This window comes from Tympanuchus pallidicinctus, unplaced genomic scaffold (genome assembly GCF_026119805.1).
Source record: "Tympanuchus pallidicinctus isolate F22 unplaced genomic scaffold, pur_lepc_1.0 scaffold11, whole genome shotgun sequence".
In the NCBI taxonomy this organism is placed as follows: Eukaryota; Metazoa; Chordata; class Aves; order Galliformes; family Phasianidae; genus Tympanuchus; species Tympanuchus pallidicinctus.
Window position 1 is genome coordinate 22,103,506 of NW_026294627.1, and position 19,985 is coordinate 22,123,490.

General features: G+C 38.5%; 1 protein-coding gene across 1 annotated transcript in view; it reads right to left on the reverse strand.

Moving 5' to 3' along the window:
* The window catches only part of TRPC4 (transient receptor potential cation channel subfamily C member 4), a 139,897-nt gene extending 120,339 nt beyond the window's left edge, over positions 1-19,558 (reverse strand). Inside the window, exon 1 of the mRNA XM_052671340.1 lies at positions 19,043-19,558. The gene's annotated coding sequence lies outside the window, so the exon portion shown is untranslated. The remainder of the gene's footprint in view (positions 1-19,042) is intronic.
* Positions 19,559-19,985: the final 427 nt, after the last annotated feature.

Genomic DNA, 19,985 nt, shown 5'->3' on the forward strand with positions numbered 1-19,985 from the left:
TCTGGGTCAGACTGAATAATACATTCTAGAGCTAAGGCACAAATTCATGTACTGGATTTCAAGAAAATTGTGCCACATTTTCAAACTGTAAATGCCAGGTGATATAAGTTATCCAGAGGAGAATTTCTTCCTGCAAATGCTAAGATCACTGTAGGAAATAAATGTTTAACATAAATGAAAAGCCAATTGTATTTGAATGTAAAGGAATTAAAAGTAAAATCATCTAACTTTTTTTTTCTAACAAATTTTTAATTGAATTTTTCACTTACAGATCACACTATTACTCTGGTTGTTTTTTTTTCCTCCTCCCTAAAACATTTATCTTTCTGTATTAAAAGTTTACCATCTAAGAAAATTTAACTCTGAGCTCCTGTTCAGGAATTACAAACACACTTCCAGAAGAATGGTGCACACCACTTTCACTTCCATTCAAAGGGACAAAAAGGCATAGATTTTGGAGCTCTAACTAAGAGAACGCATACATGTAGCTCCACATTACAGAACTATATATATACTCAAATACAGTCACAGTTCTTGCAATCAGTGAAAAGTCTGATCATGCATATATCATGTACTTAAGAGAGGCTCTTAGGAAGAAGAACAAAAGACATCAGAATAGCTGCACAGTTACCTGGTGAGCAAAGCATTTTTCTAGAATTCAAGGTACTGCTGGGTGAGATTGGGTGAGTCACACTGCTCAGTGACTCACAGAATTAGGATTATGAAACTGATTTACCATAGACAACTGCTGCATGCAAAGAGCTATTAATCTTATTCTTGTTAGAGGAAGGATGTCCCGTATTTCTCTTATTTAACTTAATGAACAAATTGCAAATCAACATGACTCAAAACTCAACATGAAGTCAACATTCAGAAGTTAGAATGAATTCGGGATGAGGTAATTGAACTTATTTGTATATGCATCCAAACTGTACACAGGCTTACTGGACAGTCTCAATACTGCTTTAACCAAATTTCCAAGAAATATTAAAGAGCTTTAGAAATAATATCTACTAAAATTCCTTTTAGACTCAAATAGAGAATGCTTGCACAGTGGAAGAAACATTACCTTCATTACAGCATAGCAGAAAGTTTCTAACAGTTTCTCTTTGCTCTCTAAGCCTTCTTTCAAAAGATTTTGATTCAGGTAGCAATTATTTTAGATATACCATTTTAAAATATAATTTCAGAATTTCTTAAATTTTCTTCATTTTTATTCTGTTTTTTATTTATTCATTTTCACTTAGCTATGATATCAACAGAAAACTCTAAGTTTATTGAAGGAAAGGGAGTGGAATCATCATAAATGAGAGTATTTTAAGAATAGTTTAGATAAACTTTTGTCTTTTGCAATCCTGAGAGAGTAGCACGTATGCTTTTTGTAAATTTACTTCTTCTGGTCACCTGTTACTGTCTCTGTTCCTTGATTCAGTAAGCTTAGCTCATATAGTCAGGAATGTCTAAGAAGAACCAATTTAAAACACTTTCATGCAAAATTTTCATGGAAACTGACCTGAACTGTGTGATTTGAACAAATTTTAGTGAGGAAAAATCCATCTAAATATACATATATATTTAGAATACATACATATATGCCTCATCATATTACAATAATTTCTTCTTTTTAAGGGCAATCAATAGTGGCACTAGCAATCTTGACTGACACTAGACCAGACCAAAAATATCCATCCCATGTCTACATCTACATCTACGAGTACACCTGTATCTTCATCGACACCTTTGTCAATATCTATGTCTATGTGATGGCTAGGAAATGGGAAATTACACCTACATAGACTTTTTTTTCTTTCTTTTATATCACATATATAAATATCATCTCCGTCTTCCACTGTGGACTAGATCACAGCAGAGAGAACTGATGTGGCACGTAGTGGCAGTAAACCATTCGCTTTGTCTGAGACTGAAAAAATCTTTGGATCAATACTGCAAGAAGAATATTGGAGACTGCTTGGTGACTCACCATGCCATAACATTAAATACTTGAACACAGGTAGATGCCCATTCAATTGCAGATATTTAAATATGTCTTTGCTGCATTCCTTGTGATGCTTTCTCCTCATCTTAGATTGTAGTAATTAGACTCATAACTGTTTTCAAAATTTAAAATTTCTCTTCACCTATGAATGTTTGAGCTTACATGAGTCCACTTATGAAGGAGAAGAAATGGGAGAGGCAGTCACTGCATAACATTTTTGTGGGTTAACTGCTGAGATACTGTAGGCATGTACGAATATGCATGGTATTTGTACGTGCCACAATACTTCCAGGTAACGAACCAGAAGTTTTACAAAGCCATGTAGTCATTTCATCTTTGCTGTGCCCAGTACACAGAGCTTTTCAAAATTATAGAACAGCTGTTTCTTTTGTCTCATGAATACTCGAAAAGACTTCTAAAGATTAAGTTAAAATGTTCAGAGATAGATGAAGTTATTGAAAGTTGAAACTCTCAGTGCAGGAAAGTTGAGGGTTATTTTAGTTGTTAAGAAAAGAAAGCTTTACACAAGTTAATCTATTCTCTAAAATCACTTGGATATTATCAAATCCAAGGCCAGTACTTTCCTTAATAAGTTATTTAGAAAAATTTTTGTTTGTCTTGCAGATGTGTACAGATACCTGCTATGAGTAGTGTGAGCAGTATAGATGTTATTATCTTCCTACAAAGTCTAAATATTAAAATTTTCTTCTCACCATATTCTTTGGTGTTTTCTTTCCTGCAGAAATACTCCCACCTACATATTACACTGTTTATTATACTGTTCACTACTTTAAGTCTAGTGTAGTCTCTGGTTTGGAAGAGACTGCTGATAATAATTTTTGATGTATGTTTTCCTTTACTTCTTTTCCTACTGTGCATCAAAAGTACTATGATGAAACGAAAGCACGATGTTTCCTTTAGGTATTCTTTTCTTTTTACAGTCAGCTAAGTGAAATGTGCAGTTCAACTATACTCATCTACAATTTTATGTCCCTTTCAAAAGTATGATCTTTTATTTTTCTTTTTTTTTCCCCCCCCAAAGAAGGAGTTATTAGCTACCTACGCCTTGTAAATGCCTGATGATTAGAATGAAGTACAGCCTCATCTCCCTTAACACAAGAAGTCCATCTGCTTCCATTTCAGGAAGGATGACTTACTACCATGTTCTGCTATTGCTATGACTCGTGTTTTGTCCTGCCTTCTACCTCCTTTTTCTCTTCTAGTCACACAGTTAACATTTATGATAAGTATAAACAGAACTAATTTGGCAACTGCAACATCCAGATGCCTTGTCTGGGAATGTATTTCCAGTGTCTGCCTTTGGGGTTTGTTCCTTCATTAGCTCTGCTTCTAGCAATGCTGATGGAGCACAGAGGTCTATCTGAGCTGGCTTAAAAGACTTCTGTCTTCTCCTGCTTCTCTACAATCTATTTCTGAGTATCAGGATATCTTAATTTATCTTAATTCTCATATGCAAGACCTTAAAATGGAAATATGCATATTTTTATTTTACGTCTATGAATAAATTTAGTTGTAGTAGTAAAATTAGTTGTAGTGATCACGTTCTTATGTGGGTATGAGGTTTATAAACCCTAGTAGAGATAGCATGTTCTGTATGTGTTCATATGAGTGTCCAGCAGTGTTCATATTATTCTGTGCCTGTGTGTTCACATGTGTCTTTTGGAAAATCAGCACAATGAACAACAATATGTACATATACATATATATAGCAACAATGCTATATGTGTCACCATTCCATTTTTAACATATTTTTTCTTGAGTCAAATATGACTGAAGCTTATCTGTGGTCTTCTGTAACCCCATGAAGATTTTTAGCAAAAGTTGAACTGAGTTACTGAAGTCTGAGCGTTTTTCTTTCTCATAGAGTAATGCAAATGATTAAAGTTCCAAGGCTTTGCATGGTGAAATGCTGTCAGTCAGAATGATCTGTATCAATAAGATCAAGATGCTGGATGCCACTGGAATCAAGTGAATGGTTGAATCCTAGATCAAAACATCAAAAACAGAATAAGCTTTGCCATGAGCCACTGAGAAAAGAATCCTGCAACACAGTATTTTACTTTTTAGCTTATAAAACAACGATTTCATGTAATTTCTGAGCTTCAGGATTATCATACTAATGCTTAGCCATATATGTGTGCATTGTATTGCTAATAATTAAAAGTGGATTACAAGACAGGATGGTGGAGGTTGACAGAGAAATATTTCCAAGATTAGTGGTATTTCTCACAATTTGAAAATGGTTCAGGTATGGGCTTTCTGTGGGACTCTGGCCTACTCAATCTTCCCTGCGTTTTGACTTAAACATATAATAACATACATAGACAACACCTTGCAGTGCTATGGAATTGACAACATTCTTTGACAGGTGCCCTGATGAAAACCAAAATTGCTCAAGCTCAAGGCTTGGTTATGTTTCTGTCAATTCCAACCGAGTGGGAGAATGACTATAAGTGCATCTTGACAGTACTATGCTATCAATTCTAAATTTTTCGGGTAGGCATGAGATAAATGAGATTGAATGATGACTCCTTTCCCCTCAATGGACAAACTGAAAAACAAATGAGGAATATGTGTTCTGTTAAGCTTTTGTTAAAGAATCTCTGATTTATTTTGCTTGGATCTCTTGTGAAGAAGCACAAGTACTAAAATTACACTTCAAGCCTGAAGAAAAAAGAGGATTGTAACTTTGTAATACATGTAATTAGACTGGAAAAGACAGAAGAACTTTGGTTTCTGAATATCTCAGCGGGTAGTCTCCCTGCTCTTATTTCAGTATTAAGAGACTCAGTAAATTCCTATTCTCTTAAATTCTACAGTTTCACAGGTCTGACTGAGATGTGTGTTTAACAAACTCAAAAGTTCAGCTGGGTGGATTACCATTAGAGCACAAAAACAGCAAAATCTCAAGTGAATAATGAAAATTCTGATACAGTTTGCATTAGTTCCATATGCTACAGTGAGTAATAAGCAAAATTTTAACAAATGTATGGGAATCGAAAAGGACTGATCATTAGTATTAAAAGCATTTCCAGAAGATAATGATTCATGTTTCATAAATTTATTTGATCTTTATTTCAAATAGAAAAATAAAAGTTACGCTCCCAGCATTTAAATAAACTTCCATAAGCGAAATAGCAGATATTTTATAAATCTTCCTTTCTTGTCTAAGCTTAAATGACTCATGTCCAGTTGCATTCCCATGTGTCTCAGTTACCTCTGCCAAATTGGCTCCAGGAAAAAAAAAAGAAAAAAAAAAAGTATTCTGTTACTCTTGTTTTATAAAAAGGGACAAGACAAAGAATTTCAAGTCACGGTTCCTAACAGATAAGATGAATTTTCTCTAATTAATATATCTATTTTCTGTCCAACAGAATTTGCTTCTCTCTTTCCATGCTACTGGAAAATTTATGCATATCTTCAGTTTTAAAGTGACACAAATGATTGAGCACGCATTTTTAGTGTCCACATTTCATAAATAAGACAGTAGTACTGGAAAACATTCAGAGAAGATCAACAGAATAATTAAACTTACAGAAGAATTTCCAAAAGTGGAAAGAGTAAGTGAGAAATCTTCAGTATGTAAAGATAGACATATGGAAAATACTTATGTTCCTCCAAAAGTAATGTCTCCTACTTATCTCTATGGAAGCTACCACTGATAAAGAGCACAATAACTCTGATAGAGCAAATTCTCAGATGCAAAGCTGTTTCTCAGCATTAGCTATTTATTTTTGCCTGTGATGTACAAAAGGCTGCATGCTGCACTTGTAACAGTCTTCACCACTGTTGTCACCACTGCTGAAATGCCCTACTCATTGCCAAAATGCAACACGCACTGCCTCACTGTGTTCACATCCATTCATTGGTTTCCATAGATGTTCAGCAAGTGTCAAGTAATGTCAGTAGATGCCATTTTTTTCTGCATGGAGTAATTCAATTCCACACCTTTGCATGATATGCACTTCCATATCAGACACGATTTTGTCAGACTGCCCCTCCGCTGCCATCTGTCATATGGAAAATAAATAAACAAATCAAGTAATGGAAGGAACACTGGCAGGAACTTCTACTGCCATACCACCCATTTTTGCCTCTGCTGTTGTGGGCCAACATAATAAAATAGGAAGCATTACTTTTGGAGCAGCCCTTCAATAACATAGGTCCACGTAATTGTGGGTTGCAAGAAGAGAACAGACATGGATCCGCTGTTCAGGGTTTTTTTAGGGATGAGATCCAAGAGTAGTCAGATGAAGGCAAGGGATGCCAGCTTCATAGAAACAAGAGCTGATGAATCTTCACACAGTGACTTGAAGAATTCATTATTGAAGGATTCTGAAATGCTAAAAGTGTACCTGTATTACCCAAAAGAGTGGATGAGTTCAGGAAATGATTACAAAACACATAGAAACCATATCTGTGAAAGCAAGACCCTGAATTGTGCTTGGAGTTTGGGAGAGTACCACAACAAATGATGGAATACACTTCCTCTCTTATGACACTCCTGCCTAGAATTTTACTGGCTTTTTGCCACAAGCTACTAAACCTAAAAGGGATTAGATGGAGGCGGTAAGGCTGTAACTGCATTAAAGTTAGTTGGAAAACCTTCCATTAATTTCAACACAAGTTATCTCCTTCATTGAAGGAAAGCAGTTATTATCTTTCAAGCTTTACTTCACCACAGCTTTTGAGTTCAAGGTGTTACTTCTTACAAGTAATTAGATTTATGTACTCTACGCCTGGCAAATCAACACTGCCTTTAAGAGAAGGTAGCAACAGTGTTTTTTCCAGCACTTTAAAAGGCACAAATTATCAAGAGTGGCTGACAGTTGAAATAGGAGTCTTTCACTCTGAATTAACTTTATGTGGAAAAAAATTGTTTCCTTTGCTCAGCTTCATCTATTTGTTCAAGTAGAGTATATTCATTTTTATAGATCTCTTACAACTTTTGGTAGAAGTCTTGGTATCTGTTGCTTCTTATTCAGCAGCTAGAGAATATTTTCAGAATTAAATATAATTAAGAATTTTCTATCACCCAAATAAGGCATTCATTTTGTTCTTAAAAGCAGCTTGGACTGATACAGTTGAGCAATTACATGCACATGCATTGGGCTTATATGGCATGGTCTGGGTAGTGGGGGGCTTCAGGGTGTCCTCTGTGAGTAGAGCCCAGCACTGTCCCATGTCAGATCAGAGCCAGCTCCAATGGCTCAGCTCAGCCAGAGCTGAGTCATGAGCAACACTGGATGTCCCTCTAGGAGAGGAGATGTTAGAAAGGGAAAAACTGCTGTGCAACAGCAGCTGGAAGAAATTTTCTCCTTCCAGTCTTCTGAAGAGGAGAAGTGAAAGAGCAGCATGCGGAGCTTGGCTGCCCATTAGTGTGAATCTGTCACACCACAATACTACATTGCTGACTTATGGTGTCACTCCTATAAACGCTATTTAAGGCACAATTGATACGATAGTATTTTGTTTTCTTTTTCTTTCCCACACATTTTAAGTGCATTGTGATGTATCCCTTGATTACTTTAATATGAAATCACCAAGATGATATAAAGTGTTCCATCCTTAAATGCCAATGCACTGCTAAGCCAACCAATCCTACAATTCATGCTATTTTTCAATCATAACTGCTCCTAAACTTTGACAGGCTGTGAGACAACTTAGTTGTTTAAGTAAGATCAGAGCTGAAGTCAGTGGCAAAGCAAACTTTGACTTAGCTGGGTAGGTAATTAGTCACAGCTTATGGAATAAGTCTTTGTAGGGCTGAGGTTATGGAAATGATAAATTAATTCAACAGAAATCCTAGATTCATTAAATGTGCCAGATGCTATAGGTCAGAAAGCGATTAAGACATACACGTAACTAAGTACAACAACAATACAGCTACACTGCAAATAGAGTTGAATAGTTCCAGTTACTGCAAATCCTAAAAAACGACTATTTCTCAAATTACTGCTACCTATTTCAGTATCACTTACACCAGCAAATGATAGAGTGCTTTTCAGCTCGCTGTGATCTGGCCTTACTGTTACCAATCTTTAAATCTTCTACTTCAGCAAACCATGACTTTTCCTATTCTTAAAACCTCTTCTACATCACTTCAGTATTTGTCTGTTCCCTGGTGTGCTTCCTCCTATTCTGTGCGCTTTATTTAAACAGTCTCTTAATCTGTTAGAATTGAACAGCTGTTAACACTTCTTTTAAATTGGTCTTAATTACTATTCCTTTCCATTCTCATCTCTAATCCATTTTACACCTGTAATCCTATAGCAACTGGTTTCCAATTTCCTTTTTTTAAATAAATTAAATGAGACATCTTCTTGTTTTTAGCAGTGTAAAACACTTGGGGATGCTTTCACCAATTATTTTACTTCACTTGTCTTTCTGACAAATGCTGAAACCTAGAAAGTCAACAGAGAAAGACAGAAGAGTTCAGGGTGACAACTGTCATTCTTTTTTGCAAAGTTAACCCCCTGATAAGAAACAGATTCATTGTCAGCACTCTAGAGGTACAAAACTAAGATTACTTAAGATCTTTTATTCACTAAGGAGTTTTCAGAGTTTGTTTCAGCCTCTAGTATATTTGAAGATGAGTTTCCCTTGAAGAAATCTATTCAGTCTCTTTGCACTGGCATTCAAGGTTTATTTAAACAGCTCAAAGATGAATCCCAGTACCCTCTATGTCTATCTGTGTTCTAACACAAGGACAGAGCTAATGTTTTATGTTCAATAGGGCACAGTAAAATGAATATGACTAAAAATTGAATATGTGATTAACAACAATAATCACGTGTTGTTATTGGTAGAATCTTCAAGCAGAGAAAGCACACTCTGAAAACGTATCTCTGCAAATGTCCTATGCAATCAATGAAGAAAAAGGCCCTCTTTACGGTCCTGAGCAAAGTCAGTCTGTGTTTCATCTATGTTATTCAGAACAACTGATGCTAACTTCACTTAAACTAACAGTTCTGTTTAGCATACACCTTTTGGCTATCACCTCTGATTCTAAAATGGCAACCCAAGCCAAATCTTTGTATTTTATCCATTTTGTTTTGGTATTAGCACTAACACTTAAAAGATGCACACCAGTTACTCTAAAATTCCCTTTTTTCACTGAAAATGCATCCTCATCCTCTGTTCGCATTACAGTTCTAACATTTAAGGGCAGGAGATCAGAAAACAGAGTCAGTTCTCAGGCATCTGCCATGGCAATGACCCTGTGAAATAGCAACAGGATCCTGAAAGGTCAATTACCTTTTCCTTTATTATTACACACACTGTGGTCTCCAAACTTGGAAGCAGCTCTCTGAAGAAGTTCTGAAGCTGCATAGCATAACGGTCTCCTGCCTCCTTTCAAAAGCTTCCTCTGAGAGCTTCCCTGTGCAGTTTACTTAAGGATCAAATGGTTAAAAAACATTGTTCTTGGGCTTATGTGGATGTGATTAATAGATTGCTGTGTTTTAAATGGATAAGTTGTCATTTCTACATAAAAGACCAGAAAAAAAAATCCTTCTGGAAAATAAACAACATGAATAATACTGGTTCTATCCTAGTTAAGCTATGTTTGCTACCAAATTTAAGAAAAACATTCCCTAGTAGGAGCTGCAACTGTTAGCACAGTGTCAGGGCTGTCAGCTTCATGCCCAGACGTTGCTGGCTGTTACAGAAGGCTGTCTCCTGGGACTTTCTAAACTTGTAAAGAAAGGAAGTGCCTCTGGACTGCTGTTAATTTTTCATACCCCGGTATGTTGCCAAAATAGTCAGATTTACAGTCCTTGATTGCTTGTAGTGGCAAATAAGCTATAGTTGGCCAAGAATTAGACTTAAATGCCATTTAAATCATATAAACAAATGCAGTGAGAGTTAAATATTCCTGGCCAACAAGATACAGTCAACTATCTGTGTATCAACATGTGAAATAGAGAGATGCTTTAATGGGCTGTATTCCTGACCACAGGATAGATCTTCTCCTTCTCTCACAGGAGTGAAAATTAACTTTTAATGTGTACCAGTAAAAGAAATAGTGCCCACAAATATGTACATACATGTAGAACTACATATGTGTTCTTCTGTTATTTGTGTATATGTAGATATGTTTGTATAATGCACATACACAAAAATATAAGTATCTATAAGCACATTTGAGCACAGAATACAATTTGATCTGTAAATTATTTTCTTCAAAATATTCAAACTACAAACATATCTGCTTGTGTTTCCTATAAAACTTGCTAGTGGAATCCCCGTGTTAGAAATTGACTCTACCACGGTGTTTTGAACTCAGGACAGTTGTTGGGACGCCAGAAGACATTAAAGAAGTTGGAGAAACTGAACAAATGTCTTGATGATTCCTACAGAACACAACAGCCGGTTGACATAAATAGATAAAACATTAAAGTAAAATTGTGTTTCCATATGTTCAGTGAAATATGTCATTTACTGGAAGTATGAACAACAACTTGAATGTATTGAATATTGAAGAGTACAGTAGGGTTTGTCTTAGAGAAGAGACTTCCAAGACTCAGTTGTCGCTTTGATGTGCTATCATCTTGAACTGGCAATTAATTTTCTAATAAAGCTGTCAAAAACTGTTTAGAATGGTTCCTGGAGGTTCTGTAAATTTTTAAAAAAGAAGATTGGTTTAAAAATTGCAGGTGTGGTTTGTTTAGTTTGCCTTCTTAAAATTAATTTGCCAGCGGCAGAAAGTTGCAAGCATTCTTTCTAATAGATATGATGAGATTTTAGTCCTTGTTAATTGCATCAGTATGCTTGAAGAAAACAATCATTGCTTCTCTCCATTAAAAGATTCAATGTGAATTGGAAAGAAAAATAAATATTTAGATAAGGAATGATTTGAGAGAATGGTTGAGCACTCTCCTCACATTGTGGGGGCTGCAGCCATGAATGGTAACAATGATGGCAAACAGATGAGTGTTTTAGGCCTACATATTTTTCTAAAGAGACCAACATCAACAAGATTTTGGAGTAGGTTCTCGGCAACTTGTAATTGCATTAGCTGCATTGGAATGGAGAATGAGACCAAATTTATTTTTTATAAACCTCTAAATTATTGAGAAGAAACAAGAAGCTGCCAGAGCATTATAATTCTCTTGGAATCAAGGGGGCAAATTTTTGAAACAACATCTTCTGTCTGAGGCACCATATCTATGATTAATGAGAAGCACTATTGTTTCATTTTGTATTTTGCAAAATTTCACATTAGGGCGTTAGAATTTCAAAGGACTTTGACCATTATCATCATTAACATCATTGGCTGTAAAATGGGCTTGTTAAATCATAGCTACTTGTACAAGCAGGAAGTATTAAAAGTTTCTCAGACATTTGTGATAAAATCATGGGAAAAACATCAAATAACGAGTTATGTCTCTGTTAACCAAAGTAATGCTTCAAAGTACAACGCCAACATGCAGATTAGCAACATCTCCAATATAATTATATTACATGTTAAATGCCTTAATGGCATTTAATGGATTCAAGGTAATGAATTACTGTAGTATTCATATTTTCTATGTCATCAGATAAGAAATATTCACGAGAACTTTCAAATTATATCCCTTCAGCCCGGATTCAGGCAAATATCACATATTGAGGAAAGGTGTTAAGTGAATTTTTAACAAGAAGCACCCCATGAAGCTCTGAGGACAGCAGAACACATGGTAGACAGACTTCTTTATGTTTAAACACTTTCTTGAAACCAGGCTTTATTGGAAAACACAGGCTGCAATTATTTTTTCAAAAGAAAGCCCATTATGTGCTGACCATAAAGCTTAGCCATTTTGAGCTGTTGATTGTTCCAAGTAATTTTTTATTGCAGGCTTTAAGAAAAAGGTTAAAGGAAAGTGTTAAAATAACCATAAAGAATCAATTAGTCAAGATAACACTGGAGGAAAATGATTAAAATATTGTTTTGCCCCAGTATAATTGTCTTACCTATGTTTGCAGAAGGAAATCAAGCCCGAAAAGATGTCTATTGTGTTACTGAGAATGGGAATATCATGGAATATATGAGCATGAATGTGTTAATGTCTCTTGGTAGTCTTCATTGTCCTTTATTTCATGTGACTACTTTGAAATGAGAACTGATGTTTCCATTTTTGTTTTGTAGTTTTAGTTCAGGACTAAGTACATATACTTACCTATATCATCAGTTTTCAACAAGTGACATCAGTGCCTTGGGCTAGCTTCCTGGTTGGTTTTAAAAAATTAGTACAGCATATTCTTTGTATTATTATTATGAAGCCTTAATAAATGTGTAACTAGAAGGTACTCTGATCAAGAATATTTTAAGAATAAAGATGAGATTAGTATTTGCAGTCCTAAGAATCCAGAAAAGACATACAAGGTCAGTTTGTCATCCTAATCCTCCTTTATTACTAATGGGAAGAAATGCACCTCCTGCACAGAGCAATTAATCTCCTTCAAGATAGGTCACATGAATCACCTTAAAAAGTTACTAGGTTCCTTCTACAGGCTATAAAGTCTAGCATGCTTAGCATTGAAGTGTCTAAATAAATCCAAAAAGAAGAAGTTAATGGCTCTTGAAAGGCAATTCTATAACTAAGATTCATAGGACAAAGTAGGGAACTATTCTGCAGACAGCTTGGTTTGCATAGAACCATAGAATCATTAAGGTTAGAAAAGACCACTGAGATCATCCACTACAACCACCAGCCCATCACCACTGCACCCACTAACCAAATCTCTCAGTGCTACATCTACACATCTCTTCAACATCTCCAGGGATCTACTAGATAATAGACCTACAGGGAAACTGTGTGCTTTTGAAGGTGGTAGCAGTGGGCTTTGCAGGTACTTCTGTGCTATAAAACCAAACAAGTTTGAAAAATAAACTCACCATACCAGCACAAACAGGTTTAAGAGATTTACTGCAGGTCTAATCACTTCAAGTGATTACCATCAAAAAGGAAAGGGAAACATCTCTCCCAGTCCACAATCAGATGCTGTCAGTATATGCAAAACACAAATGGGGTATTTTAGTTGTTTTCCAGAGGAAAACAAGCAGGGTGTATGCAGCAGGCAGTGCTGAAACATAGCAGGAGGATTTATTTTGAAGTGTTTTGCTAATAACAAGCATTTCCACATGAACAGAGATTAAAACAATGATGTCATTGCTGACAGATGATTTTCATTGTAATTATGTACCCATTACACCAAGATGCACTGTAGAAATAGCAATGTTGAAAGCATTTGGGAAGAATCTGTCCTTGCTTTGCTTTGCTCCAAAGAAGCAGGATGTGTTCTCCACGAGAGAGACATCTTGCACTAGCAGGAGGTAGGCTGTGAGCACCCAGAACTGTGTGTTCTTTTAAAATGGTCCAGTTGACACTCCTGTTTTCCTTGGCACAGCCACAAGATTTTTTTCAGCTACCCAACTCAAGAAATTCTTTAAAATTCTGAGAACACACAACATGATATTTGAAATAATTTAGCGTGGTGTAGTCATATAGTTATTGTTATGATCTCTGCGTCCATACCATGAAGGTCAGTAGCACCTTGAGATATTCAGAAGAAAGAAGACACCTATTTTCTGGCCACTCTGAATGTGCATTTTATTTTCTTTTGACATCACTGGGATAAAATTCATCTCATCTACACTTAGATGTGTAAAATCCAACATCAGCAACAATAAATACCTGCAGAGAGCAATTCCGCCTACTTTACAGGTGTATAAATTGCATAGTTTAGCTTGTCCACTGGAAGTTTATCTACGTCTCCAGACAGTACATGCAGAGCATAGGTACTTGGTTTGCAGCTGGCAACCAAATCTGTGGTGTCTAGCTGAAAGAATCTGACTTTTTGTGAAAAAATCCCTTTTTAGAACTATTCAGGATTTGTCAGTAAAGACATTTTTGACATGGATCATTATATACAATCGGGAAGACTTAAATCAGGCACAATATGACCTTGTATCCTCTGCTACATCCCTATTGTCTGCTCCTACCTGCAGAAAGTAAATGATCTGTTCTGCTTTTTAAAATGCAAAAACTAAAATTAAAGCATTTCATTATTTTATGTAAGTGTAATGTTTAAATTCAGAAAACAAAGAAAGTTTCCTTGGGAATAAATTTGGTGTTGCTCTTTCTTCTTCGTCTAGTACATTTACTTCTGACACCGCACTGCTAGTCTGCTGAAGACAATCTGTATGCTACAGAATACTACAGATTTAATCTTCAAAAGAGTATCCTCTAGTATTCTTCTCCAGATTTATGACTACACAGAAGGAACAAAGGCAAAAGCCTGTCCATTAATCTAATGAACTCAGGGCTGCATTGATTTTCCTAGGACTGCTAACTTCCTGTGATTTAAGTAGGTATCTTGATTAAATGATGGTTAAAGTAAGCAAATTGAATTCCCAGTTGATGCAATGCAGAATCTACCATAGGAAGGTCCTTACTGGCAGAATGCCTGCCTCTTGTAAGGAGAGTCCAGGCAAGCTTCCCACTACTATACATTATGGATTAGATTCAGAATTGTGTTGATGCTTCTCTCATGCTTTAGGGCCTGGGTTAGTAATCACCCCTGGTACTTGGCTATCACAGAGAGCATCATCAGCTGCTGCTACTTCTTTGTGATAGACATCCAAATCAAAAAGAGACAAATGTTTTAGGTAAGCACTGACAGTTAGCAGATGACAGTGTTTAGAAGAATCCTTCTCTAAGTAAATTGGGTTGCAGGGGGGGTAGTTGGCAACTTTCCAGAAGCACACATCCAGCACACAGTTGTGAGTTCATGCTCTATGGGAGTTGTTTCAAAAGTAGCACAGAAGTTTGGGCAAGTGCAAGTGTATGTGTGTGCAAATGTTTTTAACCTGTGTTTTAGTTTGATTTTTGGAATCTTCATGCCCTACTACCACAGCTCAGCTGGGATTGAACAAACACATCTTAAGAAGTCAGGCTCCATGCCTCGGGTCCTGCTACACAACAACCAAAGAGAGATGGCACTTGTGGAGGATGATGGTTTTGTTCCAAAGGAGAAGATGAAATAGAGAGATTGGTCACTCTTAGCTTCTGCTTCTCTTTCTCCAGGAGAAGAAAAAAGAGACTACAGGGTCAGTTCAACAGCCAACACGGAGGTATTCCATGTCAGTTTGGACACCAGTCGCTGTATGATACATGACCTATAGGAGACTTGTGTCCTAGAGTGAGAGGCAGCCACAGAATGTACCTTAAGTCAACTAAAAGGACAGGATGCACTTCTGCATGGCCAACTGAACTGTACCTCACATGGCCAGCTGGCAAAAGGACAGGAGGAGCAAGAGCCCACAGCATCTGCTTTTCCATTCTCATTTTAAGAATGAAAGACAGCAAGAAGAATGTATTTCTGGTTCTTAACACTGGTGTTAGAAGGAATTGCTTAAAAAAAATAGAAAATGAAAATAACTTGTGTATCAGGAAAATACTCATGAAAAACGAACGTGCTGAGATCACAGGGCTTGGCTACTTCATTGACAACCCATTCACAAGAGGTGGGATTGGGGTCTCTGCTTTCTTGGGGTGGGGAGGGCTGCTAGTCCTCAGTAGCTTTTCATAGTATGTGGAAAAGTACCCCTGGAATAACCCATAATGTATATATTTCAGAAAATTCCAGGGGAAAATCTTTTTCTCCATTTATTGTTTCTCTTTATATTCATTATATAATATGCCAGATAATATTACTACCATCACACTCAAATGGTTCCCCTGACACACACATGTATGAGAGAAGCTCTTCAGGTGGTATATCCAGCACAGGTTCAATGACCAAGGTATTGCAGAAGTTGTCCTAGACTGCAAGGGATAAATCTGACTGGTTCAAACTCCCTGTGATACATTAAATTCACTCAACTGAAGGAGTTCTCCTGTCCTCCCTCAGCCCATGGTTGCTGAAAAATAGTTTAGCTGCAAAAAAAGATAATTGTAATCCAAAGTTCTTTTCAGCTCTTATCTCTCACCCGTCACTGCCTAAATTAGAAATAAATGATTGAGAGAAGTGGAAGAGTTATTTTATGATTCAAACTGATACATAAGTTTGATAAGGTAGAACAGAAGAAGAACAAGAAAGAAAGAAAGCAGAAAGAAAGAAAGAAAGGGAAAAAGAAAAAAAGAAAAAACAGCCCTGAGAAAAAATGAGAATGATTTATTTTAACATGGGTGTTACTTTCTTTTTCCTGTGCAGCACATTAAAATCCATTAATTCCTTTGTCAACTTCACTGTGCAAAGCAATTACCTCTTATTCCAACTGTTTTTCAGATTCTGTTTGACAGAGAGCTAATGCACCTAGGAGTGACATTTGCATAAAAATCTGTTACAAAAGGAAAAAAAAAAAGAAAAAAAAAGGATTCAGTTGTGTTGGCTTTCCCTGTTTTCACTGTACAAATCATAGTAATTAATCTGTATTTAACCAGTTGAAATAATTTTCCAGCAACAAATGTCAATGGACCTGAGGATTCTGGCATCTCTGTTGCTGGTGTTAGTGTAATGCTGTGCTCAGAGTAAGGGCCAGGCTCTGCCTTTCACCTTCCAGGGTAGAAGCAGACCTTCTACAGCAGACAGTTTCTGGAATCTTGTTTGATGACACAAAATGCAGTGATGTGAAACTGATTTATCAACAAAGCTTTATCTCCAACCTGCTTTCAGGAAATAACAATATTATGCTCAGTAAAGTCACCAGACTATAACCCAGCACACCTGAAATCTGAACCTGATCTGACACTCATGAAGCCACGGAATGTCTCAATAGAGCAACGCTTCCTAAATTTTTGCCTGCTTTTCCTTGAGATAGGTTATAATGATCCTTTCTCCCCACTTCTATGTTGTCTTTCCATAAGACAAGTCATGCTGACTCAATCTTTATTTTCAGAAGGAATTCAGTCCTTTTCAGCACTGATTACCAGAATGGCCAATGTAGCAGAGCAGGCAGAGATGCTCTACGAGATTTTCCCTGTTGATTTTAACTCCTCACTCCAATGAATCATGCTCCTGAAAAAAAAACAACCTTGGCAGATTAAACAGTGTACTGGCAGGGAGACAGGTCTCAGGTGTCGGGGGGAGCAGTCGTGCTCCTTTCTGTTTGTCACCTAAGGCAATATACACATATAGACAATGCTGAGAGCTGATTCCTTAATAGATTTCTCTACATGAGTCCTCTGATATAAATTTGATGGGCTGTCCACAATATAGAAATGCAAACCCACTTCATCCAAACCAGAGCCACTTGGCTCAGGACATGATATTTGCAGCAAAAATACTGAAAAAGAGGCAGAATCGTACCTGATCTAGAATGACCTCAGCTGACTTAATACTGACAAGCAGTACTTGGCTCTATATAGGAAAGATAAAGAGAAATGGAATTTCTTTCTGAAGCTATTTTAAGTGCAATGACTACTATATATAGTGTCAGAATAAGTGGCTTAAGTTAAATTTAAAAACAGACATGTTTATGTTTTGCTGTTTCCAAATACAGTCTCATGTGTTCCAAAGTCTGAACAACAGAAAAAAAAGAAAGAGCAAAAACTATAGTAAAAAGCCCCATCCTTTTGGAAGAAAAGTGAGGTTTTTCAGTACCTTCAGAGGGTAAGGCAAAAGGAAAAACAAGTGTCATGAGACTTGCACCCATTTTGATATTAAAGGACTCTTCCTGAGCTTTGTCTGTGAGCTGGCATGCTGTCAGGTCCCCTCTAAGACTGTCATTAGCTATTTCAAGACAGCTGTAAAGCAGTCCAGTGCATCTGACTTCTCTGTATGTCAAATTCTTGCCCATGTCAATATAGTAAAATTAAAGAAATTGTACATATTTCCACAGATAACCTTGCTAACCTATTAGAGTCTCAGCTTTGGTAGAAGGAACACAAAGAGTGATACATGCATGCTATGTCACTGCAGTATAATCAAACTTAACATTTCAAGTAGATTGTGCTCAAAGACAGATACTCTAAGGCCAGCATCTAATTTACTGTGTGGGACAAAAACTATTTGCCATTCTGTGCTTTCTGCACGCTGTAGAAAATCCATCCATGCATGAATTCTTGTACAGAGAAGTGTTTCTTAAGCAAAAGCAAGGAGCAATCTCTATTTCACACTCACATAATTGTAGGTCTTGGAAGGGACTGGGGATCAAGTCCAACTCCCTGCTTTTCACTATTTGTTTTTAAGGAATGCCCTTTCTCTGGAAAATAGAAGAAAGGCAGAGCGTGGAAAGTGATCTTATTTATTTCCACCTAAAAGGTGTGTCGGAACTGGAAGAGCCATCTCACTTCTGGGGTATGCTTCAATAAATACAATTCTGGTTACCATGCTAACAGGAAACCACTCAACTGAGTGCAGTAAAACAAAAGTGCAGAAATGACATTTCCTTGTAGAAAGAAGGAAATATATTCAATTAACAAGACTGCAGGTTTTACCAACCGCAGCGAATTTCACAGTTCTTCCCTTTTGCAGAGTGCAATCTGCTGTCGGCACGTAAGGCTCCTGAGCATCAACTGCTTCTTCCCAACAGGACCTCAGCCTCTGCCCTATGTCCTGAGGGCCAGCACCTCCCGATGCCAACCGGGTGAACCCCACCACCCGCTCCGAGCGCCCTTTCACCGCGCAGCTCCCTCATCAGCCTCGCATTTCCCATCCTCCTGGAGTTCTCCGTCAGGACCCCGACCCTTCCCAATGGATCGCAGCGCGTCCCCTCGGGCTCCGGGACCGCCCGCCGCTGCCGTGCGGTGGGTGCGGGTGCGGAGCGCTGTGCCCCAGAGCGGTCCCACCCCCGGCCGCCGCTGTCCCGCAGGTGTCACGCTTCGGGGACTGCTGATGCGAGGGGAAAAATCCCACGTTCTGTTTGGACACGGGAAGGAGAAATTGTCTTAATTCTCGGGTTGGGAACAGAGTGGTGCGCAACGTCGCCCCTTGCCCGTGTAGGCGCAGAAGTGACATGGAGACTTTTTTTGTTGTAGAGGGTCAAGAAGGGAACCAAAGATTTAGAAGGAAAATACAGCAAAGTTACGGGGAACTTACTTGGTTTAGGTGCGTGTGTTGGCAGCCGGCATCTTCCTTCTGAAGTTCCAGCGGGTCACATTTTCCCCGGGAAGCGCCCTTTTTGTAAGTTAAATCCCTCTGAGAAATGTTTGCTTTGTTTCGCTCCCTCTCAGCCACTTTTCCTCATTTTTGCTTTATTTTCTCCATTTCTGCCCCCGGTGCAGACGCTCGGACGCTAGCCCACCGGTTAGAGGCTCTCCATCACTCCCAGCCCAGGGGACCGCGCCTGCCGGCGGGCTTCGGAGCAACAGATGCGAACCACGACCTTCCCCGGCTGCTCAGTGCGGCTTCTCCTCCTTCCCTGGGAGAGCCTCATGCTGCCCGTCCAAAGTAACGGCTCCTTCCGACGCAGTGCTTCTCCCCGGAGCGCAGCGCTGCGAGGCAGGAAAAGGACACGGAGATAAAGGGGAAAATCACCACAGAGGGACACTCGCACCGGCTCGTGCCGCCCGCGGCGATGCGCTCCCCGCGAGCCCGGCGGCGGCTTTGCCACCGCGTCCCCTCCCGCCGCCGCCCCCGCCGCGCTCCCCGCGCCCTTCGCCGCCGCACTGCAGCGCCCCCCTGCGGGCGCACCGCACACTGCGGCCCCTCCGCGTGCCCCGGAGATGGAGGGGGGCGCAGTGCCCACCCAGCGATGGAGGTGTGCGGGTGGGGACAGCTGAAACGCCGAGAGATCGCGGAAGAGGAGACGGTAGCTTCGGCGAAAGTTCGCTGCTGTGCCTCTGGGAAAGCCCCCGAAAAGCCAATAAATAAATAAATAAATACATAAGTAAAAGAAATCTATGTATTTATTACTGTTTATTTATTTGAGCCCTTTCTAGGGCCTGGACACGCTGCTGACACAGAGCAAGGCACGCATCTGCCGCTCACTGCGTGCAGAGGCCACGGGGTCTCGGCTTTGGCGGTGCCCGCAGCGACCACC